Source organism: Triticum urartu, chromosome 7, assembly GCF_003073215.2.
Source record: "Triticum urartu cultivar G1812 chromosome 7, Tu2.1, whole genome shotgun sequence".
Lineage (NCBI taxonomy): Eukaryota > Viridiplantae > Streptophyta > Magnoliopsida > Poales > Poaceae > Triticum > Triticum urartu.
The window spans coordinates 669233596-669244116 of record NC_053028.1 but is presented as its reverse complement, the minus strand read 5'-3'; the positions used below and the strand labels follow the sequence as shown (position 1 = coordinate 669244116).

At 51.7% G+C, this 10521-nt stretch overlaps 1 long non-coding RNA gene across 1 annotated transcript; it reads right to left on the bottom strand.

Moving 5' to 3' along the window:
* Positions 1-229: 229 nt before the first annotated feature.
* On the bottom strand, positions 230-2410 carry LOC125522187. Its single transcript, XR_007289675.1, has 3 exons — positions 1543-2410; positions 1118-1198; positions 230-348 (listed from the first exon to the last, which is right to left on the bottom strand). It is a non-coding gene; the product is annotated as an uncharacterized LOC125522187 (long non-coding RNA).
* Between the last annotated feature and the right edge of the window lie 8111 nt (positions 2411-10521).

The following is a 10521-nucleotide window of genomic DNA, read 5'->3' as shown; positions in this document are numbered from 1 at the left end:
ATATATAGATCCAGCAAGCAATATATATCCAACGAAAGTCCACACATGCGTACATATGCAACAATAGTTCGCAAACAAAAGAATCATAAGTTCCAAGTCCACACATGTGTAAATCATGTATGTTATTATTCCTAATTGAGCAATTGATTCAAAAGAAATTCACAGGATTCTGCCCTCATGAGTGAATCTACATACTTTTTAGCGCACATTCAATATTCTGCGAGCAAAAGTTTGATCTTACACTGCAAATTTTGAGCTTTCTCAATAGAATCAGAAAACAGAACAACAAGTGCTGATTGCTTACTCTTATGATAACTTCAATTAGAGCCAAGTCTGGTGGGATTTGTCCTGAAAATAAGTAAGAAAAACATAGAAAATGGCATTAGATACAAACAGAATCATAAGACCATTGCTCTAAGAAAAAACTGGACAGCAAATGAGAAGGATGAGACATCACTGAAATTATAATTTATAAATTGCATGGAATCTCTAAAAGGCTTATATTTAGGAACAGAGTGAGTATATCCACAAGCATGGCCCAAAAAACACAACATTACTAAAATGTCTTTCTAATTTTGATGGAGGTACTGCCTAAAGTAGGGCAAGAAATCCCAAATTAGAACACCATGAAGCGAACCTTTAAAATGAATATTTATATTGGAACAGAGAAAATAACATAAAACAGACCTGATAAATAAGCCACTCGATGCAAGGGTGAAAAATAAAAAGGAAAAATATGCAACAAACATGTCTGAATAATGATCTGCGATCAAGTAATTTTAGAGATGTCATTTTGAAGAGAATATCTTAAGTAGAGCACTGCATGTATTTCTCATACTACGTGAAAAGAAAAGGCCATACCTGGCAAACTACATATGGGCATATTTTTAGAAGGAAACTTTCTCAGGTTCAAGCAGACATAATTTCATTTTGTTCTTAAGACGACATATGGATATATTTTAGAAGTAAACTTTCTCAGGTTCGACCAGTCATAATTTCATTTTGTTCTTAAGACGACTTCCATTCCAGCAAAAAAAATGGCGACAAAAGAGACCTTATTTTGGTTCTAAAATACACACAGAAATATCAAGTATATAGCAGCTGAAGTGCTCCTTACCTCCTCCCAGTAGCTATTCAGAAATACATCGGCGGCGATTGCAGCTTCCAGTATCACAAGCAAGAATACAAAGATCACGTGCTACATACATGGCAGGTTAAGGCAAAATAGTCCATATCACCAAGACACAGTACATCTAAGGTCACAGAGCTCCAAGAACATAACTGGGACTTACGGTTTCAGCAAACTATTATTAGCAGTCAACAATTCCAGTTCAAAACTTAACTGCTAGAGACATGACCCTCTTTTTGAAATATCATTTATATTTTTGAAATGGATATATCTGGAAAAAAGCACGCAAGGTTTGGTCTTTATGTGACAACGCAAAAGGCTTTGAGGAATTTTGCTAAACCAGTAGCAGCTGCCATGTAAGCACACTTAAATAGGCTAACGCAACTCCTAGTATCAGACGCTTCCAAGGATACACAAGACAGGCAGGGGCTGTTTGCAGTTTCAGCGGCGATGTGGCCCGAGCAGGTCAGCAAGCACATGATGATTCCCAGGCTGAGAAGTGTGTAGATAAACCTGCATAAAAATTGATCTCTTAATCAAAATAGCCATCCCATATTACATACAGTATATTCATAAGAAATCCCTAGAATACTCTTGGCATGGCAAAGAGGCATGAATTCTCTAGTTTCTCAGACCCAACATAAAAAACATGGTAGTAGTATAAATCATCCGGTGCGTAGCGCCGCGTCGACATCTTAACAGCGAAGCGAGAGGAAGATGCTGATCACCACAAATATTTTTACCCCAGCCATAAGTTTTGTTCGACCTACATCATTTGGATTGGATAAACTATCTTCGGCTGTAAGCTAACTTGGTGGAATGCAACAACAGAAGATTGTCTTGAACACTAATTTGTAAAAGTAATAAGCAAGATACAATGAAAAATAAGATATCTAATTTAACTGCCCTGCCAGCAAGTTGCACCCAGATAGTAGTTATTCTGATTTCTGAACCAGTGTACTATTCTGATATCTGAAGCTAATTTACTCTGAGATAAGAGTCCAAGTGCCAGCATCAACCAGCATCTACACCTACATGTTCTTCTATTGCCAATTTACCATCTTTCATAGATTTCTTCTTACTCTTCCTTTTCGTATGAGCATCACATCACAGATGAGAAAAGGGGAATCAGGAAACATGCATAAATATGAACAAGAGAATTCAAGGAAAGGCAAAAGCTGGTCTAAACCACAATGGACGAGCTCGGTGCACTTGACCTTGGTACAGTGCTGGTTTCCCCACACACGACGGCGACAGCGCTGCCCAGGCAGTACGGTGGGAATTCGGTCGGCGGTGTGTGCGGGGTGCCGTGTTCCCCTTTTATGAACCCTGAGCACTGTGTGTATGTGTGTGATGCAGGTGTTCTGAAGATGCAATTGTGGGAGGGAGGGGAACCAAAACCAGATGCAGCATGTGTTCCTGCTGATGCAGTTGTTCCACGAGCAGGAGATCAGCAGGGGCACGCTGGAGCACCTTGCCGCCTGAGGAGCCGGGCCCTGGTCAACAGAGAAAGGTGCTGTCAGAGAGAGAGAGAGAGAGAGAGAGAGAGGGACCTGCCGGCGGAGGAAGGGTGGGGCAGCCGAGATGGCCGGACAACCTCAACCCTATCGAACAGGGAGAGGCGGCGGCGCCGATGGGAGGGCCAGCTCGGGGCTCCCAATGCTCGGGGAGGGGGCGGGGGGGGGGGGATCTGTGCGCCGGCGGAGGGAGGGTGGGGCAGCGGAGATGGCCGGACGGCCTGAACCCTAGCGAACGGGGAGGGGCGGCGGCGCCGATGGGAGGGCCGGCTCGGGGCTCCCCATGCTCGGGGATGGAGAGGAGGCGGGGGGTCTGTGCGCCGAGGAGAGGGCGGCGCCGGGCGGGGTGACGGCGAGGCGGCCGGTGGATGGAGGGTGGGCGGCGGCGCGAGGAGAGGAGCGGCGCGTGGGGGGAGACAGGGGAGGGCGCGGGGTTGAGCAGGGGGGATCTGGCGCGGGGAGGGGTGGGGCAGCGGAGATGGCCGGACGCCTGAACCCTAGCGAACGGGGAGGGGCGGCGGCGCCGATGGGAGGGCCGGCTCGGGGCTCCCCATGCTCGGGGATGGAGAGGAGGCGGGGGGATCTGTGCGCCGAGGAGAGGGCGGCGCCGGGCGGGGTGACGGCGAGGCGGCCGGTGGATGGAGGGTGGGCGGCGGCGCGAGGAGAGGAGCGGCGCGTGGGGGGAGACAGGGGGGGGGTGGCGGGGGGATCTGTGCGCGGCGGAGGGAGGGTGGGGCAGCGGAGATGGCCGGACCCTGAACCCTAGCGAACGGGGAGGGGCGGCGGCGCCGATGGGAGGGCCGGCTCGGGGCTCCCCATGCTCGGGGATGGAGAGGAGGCGGGGGGATCTGTGCGCCGAGGAGAGGGCGGCGCCGGGCGGGGTGACGGCGAGGCGGCCGGTGGATGGAGGGTGGGCGGCGGCGCGAGGAGAGGAGCGGCGCGTGGGGGGAGACAGGGGAGGGCGCGGGGTGAGACAGGGGGGATCTGTCGCGGCGGAGGGAGGGTGGGGCAGCGGAGATGGCCGGACGCCTGAACCCTAGCGAACGGGGAGGGGCGGCGGCGCCGATGGGAGGGCCGGCTCGGGGCTCCCCATGCTCGGGGATGGAGAGGAGGCGGGGGGATCTGTGCGCCGAGGAGAGGGCGGCGCCGGGCGGGGTGACGGCGAGGCGGCCGGTGGATGGAGGGTGGGCGGCGGCGCGAGGAGAGGAGCGGCGCGGTGGGGGGAGACGGGGGCGGGGGTTGAGCGGGGGGGATCTGTGCGCCGGCGGAGGGAGGGTGGGGCAGCGGAGATGGCCGGACGGCCTGAACCCTAGCGAACGGGGAGGGGCGGCGGCCGATGGGAGGGCCGGCTCGGGGCTCCCCATGCTCGGGGATGGAGAGGAGGCGGGGGGATCTGTGCGCCGAGGAGAGGGCGGCGCCGGGCGGGGTGACGGCGAGGCGGCCGGTGGATGGAGGGTGGGCGGCGGCGCGAGGAGAGGAGCGGCGCGTGGGGGGAGACAGGGGAGGGCGCGGGGTTGAGACAGGGGGGGATCTGTGCGCCGGCGGAGGGAGGGTGGGGCAGCGGAGATGGCCCGGACAGCCTGAACCCTAGCGAACGGGGAGGGGCGGCGGTGCCGATGGGAGGGCCCGCTCGGGGCTCCCCATGCCCGGGGATGGAGAGGAGGCGGGGGGTCTGTGCGCCGAGGAGAGGGCGGCGCCGGGCGGGGTGATGGCGAGGCGGACGGTGGATGGAGGGTGGGCGGCGGCGCGAGGAGAGGAGCGGCGCGTGGGGGGAGACAGGGGAGGGCGCGGGGTTGAGATAGGGGAGGCGCGGGGAAGAGATAGTGGGCGGGTCGATTTGGGCCAAAATGAGGTCTTCGTGCGTCTATTTTCGCTAAGTCCTGCGCTCACTCATAAGCCTGGTGCAGAAGGGTAAGCCTAGTGCCATAGGAAAAAACACACGGTTTATAATTTTTTTTATTTTTTTATTTCAATACAAAAATTTTATTAATTTTACTTTTAATAATTTATGTGTTTCATTTTATTGTATTTTTATGATACTTATTTTAGTTTTCTTTTTATTGTATTCTTATTCTATTTTTATTTCATTGTTTTTATTTCCACTCTTTAAAATATCGGTCAATATTCTGGTAAAAGTTTGGGCGTGTTTCAAGTAGACCTCACATGTGGCCGCTTGTAAACCACACCATCTCCGATGTAGTCTCTACGTATCGAGAGGGAACGAGTTGGTTTTGTGAAGGAAGTGTGGGCCCTATTGCTCGGTTGGCCTCGAAACTTCTCGTGCTCTCAAAGAAGGCCATCGAATGACACGTGTCAGGCCCCCGTATTTTTCGGACCCGCCTAGAATATTTGAGACATTTATTGCACTGTTAGGGTTTCGGAGCCAGAAATTGCAGATCTGCAAGGCGGCACATGAAATCATGCCCAGAAGCGGCATATAAAATCCTATGTGATGTCTTTGCGACATGCGTAGGCCTTTTGCAGGCGAGGGAGGGGCAGTCCCAGCCACCGGGGGGCAAAATTACCTTGGCTCCATGCTTGATCCAACCGCTTAAATCCCTGGAAAATTATATAATGCTAGAAACCCTTGAGAACTGGCACAGTGTCATCACATGGCCCCTGTAGGGTGTGGTAAAAGTTTGGGTCTGTTTCAAGTAGGCCTCACATGAGGCCGCTTGTAAACCACGACATCTCCGATGTAATCTCTAGGTATCGAGAGGGAACGAGTCGTGTTTGTGAAAGTAGTGCGGGCCCTGTTGCTCCGTTGGCCTCGGAACTTCTAGTGCTCTCAAAGAAGGTCATCGAATGACACGTGTCAGGCCCACGCATTTTTCAAACCCGCCTAGAATATTTTGAGACATTTATTACACTATAGTGTTTCGACGCCGGAAATTGCAGGGGGAGAAACGGCCGCGTTGGGTCGACACGGAGGCAATCTTGCGGTGGGTTTGGCACGGACCTTGTTCCGAAGTGTTCATATGGGCTGACCTACCACAACTGGGTGGAGAGGTCCATTGGTCAAAGCCCGTCCGGCGAAGTCAAAGGGTTAGATCTCCTGGTCAACCGCTACAGGGTTGGGCGGGACGGGGGCCTTGGGGGTAGCAATGCTACCGGAGCATCGCGCGGGCCCCTCATACATGCCTTAAGGTGTGGTGGCATGTCTGAAGAGGTAGCACGCGGCTCCGGGGTGTGCCCCCCTCACGGACAACGATGACACGGTATAGTAAATGTTCTGCGGTAATAGTGCGGCGTGAATATTATTGGATACTCGGAGCGCGATAAAATCATGATTATCTTACACGGCGTGGGCACACGTGATATAGGACAGATGGTAATTTTTCATAATTTTTGGTGATGCAGAAGTATCTGAACACTTCCCTCTACGCGTCTTCGGAGTGTGACCCCTGATGACCCACAAGTATAGGGGATCTATCGTAGTCCTTTCGATAAGTAAGAGTGTCGAACCCAACGAGGAGCAGAAGGAAATGATAAGCGGTTTTCAGCAAGGTATTCTCTGCAAGTACTGAAATAAGTGGTAACAGATAGTTTTGTGATAAGATAGGTTGTAACGAGCAACAAGTAACAAAAGTAAATAAAGTGCAGCAAGATGGCCCAATCCTTCTGTAGCAAAGGACAAGCCGGAACAAACTCTTATAATAGGAAAAGCGCTCCCGAGGACACATGGGAATATCGTCAAGCTAGTTTTCATCACGTTCATATGATTCGCACTCGATACTTTGATAATTTGATATGTGGGTGGACCGGTGCTTGGGTGCTGTTCTTACTTGAACAAGCATCCCACTTATGATTAACCTCTATTGCAAGAATCCGCAACTACAACAAAAGTATTAAGGTAAACCTAACCATAGCATGAAACATATGGATCCAAATCAGCCCCTTATGAAGCAACGCATAAACTAGGGTTTAAGCTTCTATCACTCTAGCAACCCATCATCTACTTATTACTTCCCAATGCCTTCTCTAGGCCCAAATAATGGTGAAGTGTTATGTAGTCGATGTTCACATAACACCACTAGAGGTTAGACAACATACATCTTATCAAAATATCAAACGAATACCAAATTCACATGACTACTCATAGCAAGACTTCTCCCTTGTCCTCAGGAACGAACATAATTACTCACAAAGCATATTCATGTTCATAATCAGAGGGGTAATAATATGCATATAGGATCTGAACATATGATCTTCCACCAATTAAACCAACTAGCATCAGCTACAAGGAGTAATCAACACTACTAGCAACCTACTAGCACCAATCCCAGACTTTGAGACAAGAATTGGATACAAGAGATGAACTAGGGTTTGGAGATGAGATGGTGCTGGTGAAGATGTTGATGGAGATTGTCCTCTCCTGATGAGAGGAGCGTTGGTGATGACGATGGTGATGATTTCCCCCTCCCGGAGGGAAGTTTCCCCAGCAGAACAGCTCTGCCGGAGCTCTAGATTGGATCCACCAAGGTTCCGCCTCGTGGCGGCAGAGTCTCGTCCTGAAAAGTTCCTCTCTATTTTTTCTCATCGAAAGACCTCATATAGAAGAAGATGGGCATCGGAGAGCCACCAGGGGGCCCACGAGGTAGGGGGCGCGCCCTAGGGGGGGGGCGCCCCCACCCTCGTGAGAAGGGTGTGGGCCCCCTGGCCTTCATCTTTGGCGTGGATTTTTCTTTATTTCTTTTAAGACGTTCCGTGGAGTTTCAGGACTTTTGGAGTTGCGCAGAATAGGTCTCTAATATTTGCTCCTTTTCCAGACCAGAATTCCAGCTGCCGGCATTCTCCCTCTTTATGTAAACCTTGTAAAATAAGAGAAAATAGCCATAAGTATTGTGGCATAAAGTGAAATAACAGTCCATAATGCGATAAATATCGATATAAAAGCATGATACAAAATGGACGTATCAACCCCCTTCACGGACGGCGCCGTCGCCGGCACCTGGAGGGGGGTAACGAACGCGTCGGGTCGACACAGAGGGAATCTTGCGGTGGGTTTGGCCCAGACCTTGTTCCGAAGTGTTCCTATGGGCTGACCTACCACAACCGGGTGGAGAGGTCCATTGGTCAAAGCCCGTCCGGCAAAAGTCAAAGGGTTAGATCTCCTGGTCAACTGTTGCAGGGTTTGGCGGGACAGGGGCCTTGTGGGGTAAGAATGCCACGGGAGCATCGCGCGGGGCCCTCATACATGCCTTAAGGTGTGGTGGCATGTCTGAAGAGGTAACACGCGGCTCTGGGGTGTGGCCTCCCCTCACGGACGACGATGACACAGTATAGTAAACATTCTGCGGTAACGACTCTCGGAGCGCGATAAAATCATGATTTTCTTACACGGCATGGGCACATGTGATATAGGACGGATGGTAATTTTTCATATTTTTTGGTGATGTAGAAGTATCCGAACACTTCCCTCTACGCGGATTGCTCTTGCGTGTCTACGATTGTGGCCGGCAGCCTCCGGGGGCTAGCCATGCCGCCAAATCTTGCGTCGGGGCCTCTTACACGTCTAGAGGTGTGGTGGCGGGTGTCAACACCCGGCACGCGTCTCCGGAGTGTGACCCCTTCACGGACGGCGCCGCCACCGGCACCTGGAGGGGGGAAACGGTCGTGTCGGGTCGACACTGAGGGAATCTTGCGGTGGGTTTGGCCCGGACCTTGTTCCAAAGTGTTCTTATGGGCTGACCTACCACAACCGGGTGGTGAGGTCCATTAGTCAAAGTCCATCCGGCGAAAGTCAAAGGGTTAGATCTCCTGGTCAACCGCTCCAGGGTTTGGCGGGACGGGGGCCTTGGGGGGGGGTAGCAATGCCATCGGATCATTGCACGGGGCCCTCATACATGCCTTAAGGTGTGGTGGTGGCATGTCTGAGGATGCAGCACACGGCTCCAGGTGTGGCCCCCCTCACAAACGGTGATGACAGGGTATAGTAAACGTTCTGCGATAACGGTGCGACGTGAATATTATTGAACACTCGGAGCGCGATAAAATCATGATTTTCTTACACGGCGTGGGCACATGTGATATAGGACGGATGGTAATTTTTCATAATGTTTGGTGATGCAGAAGTATCTGAACAGTTCCCTCTATGCGGATTGATCTTCGCGTGTACCATTGTGACCGGCGGCTTCCGGGGGCTAGCCATGCCGCCAAATCTTGCGTTGGGGCCTCTTAGACGTCTAGAAGTGTGGTGACGGGTACGCTAGGGTATCAAAAGAGTCATGAAAATATTAAAGTGGCGTTAAATTAATAATTTCACAAATAAGACCCATGAAAACTAGTCGACAGAAAATAGGTTAGAATAATAATACTAATTAAGTAGTAAATATAAATGCAATGAAAACCATCCTAAACTAATTTCGCACAAATGTTACTCGTTGCAAAATATCCGCAAAAATTAAGCCTAGTGATTTGATCGGGCACACGGCTTATATGTCCTATAAGCCGAGTGCCTGCTTCGGACACACGGCTTATATGTCCTATAAGCCGAGTGCCTACTTCGGACACACGGCTTATAGGCTGTTCCGTGACAGCGCCGTCAACCACTACCGTTGCAGACACGTGGCAGATGTCTTTACCGAGTGTGTGCTGTAAGCCGGGTGCCTTTTCCCGTAGATACCATGTGTTTCATATAAGCCGTGATCTTTTTTACGAAACTCGGCTTATAGATGACCATAAGCCGAGTTCCTCGTATTTACCGGGTGTTTTTTTCTTGAGACTCGGCTTAGAGGAGCGTAAGCCGGGTGCCCGAAAAAAAGCACTCGGCTTATAGGCTAACACATGGGAAACCTGGATTTTCCTGTAGTGGGTAGAACTCCTGCTCATCATCGGAGTCGGACGTCTTGTCGCCGGTGTATTCCCCAGGCTGGTAGACCCGGTACTTCATGTCAGGGAAGTGAGCGTCCTGCACCTTCATAAAGATATCCCACCGCAGCAGCTGGTACACCTTGTCGTAGGGCAAATCGCCCTCGTCCGAGCCGCAGCAGCTGGCCTTGATGATCCCGTCCTCCTTCGCCGCCTCCGCCTTGGCCTTCAGGATCGCCACCCCCTTGTCCGCCTTGGCCTTGATGAGCGCCGCCTCCTTCGCCGCCTCCGCCTTGGCCTTGAGGATCGCCGCCCCCTTGTCCGCCTTGGCCTTGGCGTTGCGGATCGCTGGCCCCTTTCCTACCTTGGACTTGGCCTTGAGGATCGCCGCCCCCTTCTCCGCCTTGGCCTTCTTGGCCTTGAGGATCGCCGCCTCTGGCTCTGCCCTGGCCTTGACGAACGCCTCCGCATGCTCCTCCGGCATGGCAAACTGCATCTCCTCGCTGGCAATCGCAGGATCTCTGTCGCCGACCTCTCCTGGTAGGCTAGGGTTTGGTGGATTGGGGATTTTTCTGTCTCTCTCGCAGGATCTGAAACGAAGGGGAGGAAGCTGCGGCGGCTGCCGTATATACCTCCAGGCGCAACCCTAGAGACCCAGGAGCTGCGCCTCGAGTCGGACTTGGGTCCTGTCTCCAGACCGGCCTCTTCCATCATACTCGTTCGTTGGGCTAGGCTAGCCCCCCAGAACTTTCTTCTTCCGCTAGACCACCTTCTTCAAAACAAAACCTTATTGATTCGCATCATTCTAAAATGTAGGAGTAGAAAAAAGGAAGGATTAGAAAATCGTTCAAATCCTATAATATGTAGGGACGCCGATAATGTCCAAACGTTCGGTCTAGGGACCTCCCAGTCCCAGATACCACTAGCTATCAATCATTGCCGGCATGGAAACAACTCCTAGCATGCTTCAAATCCATCACCACTAGCTACCAACACATCACTCTCACACGGATCAGCGGTGTACAATGCTACAACATGATCACAGATCTAACCCTACCACAAGCT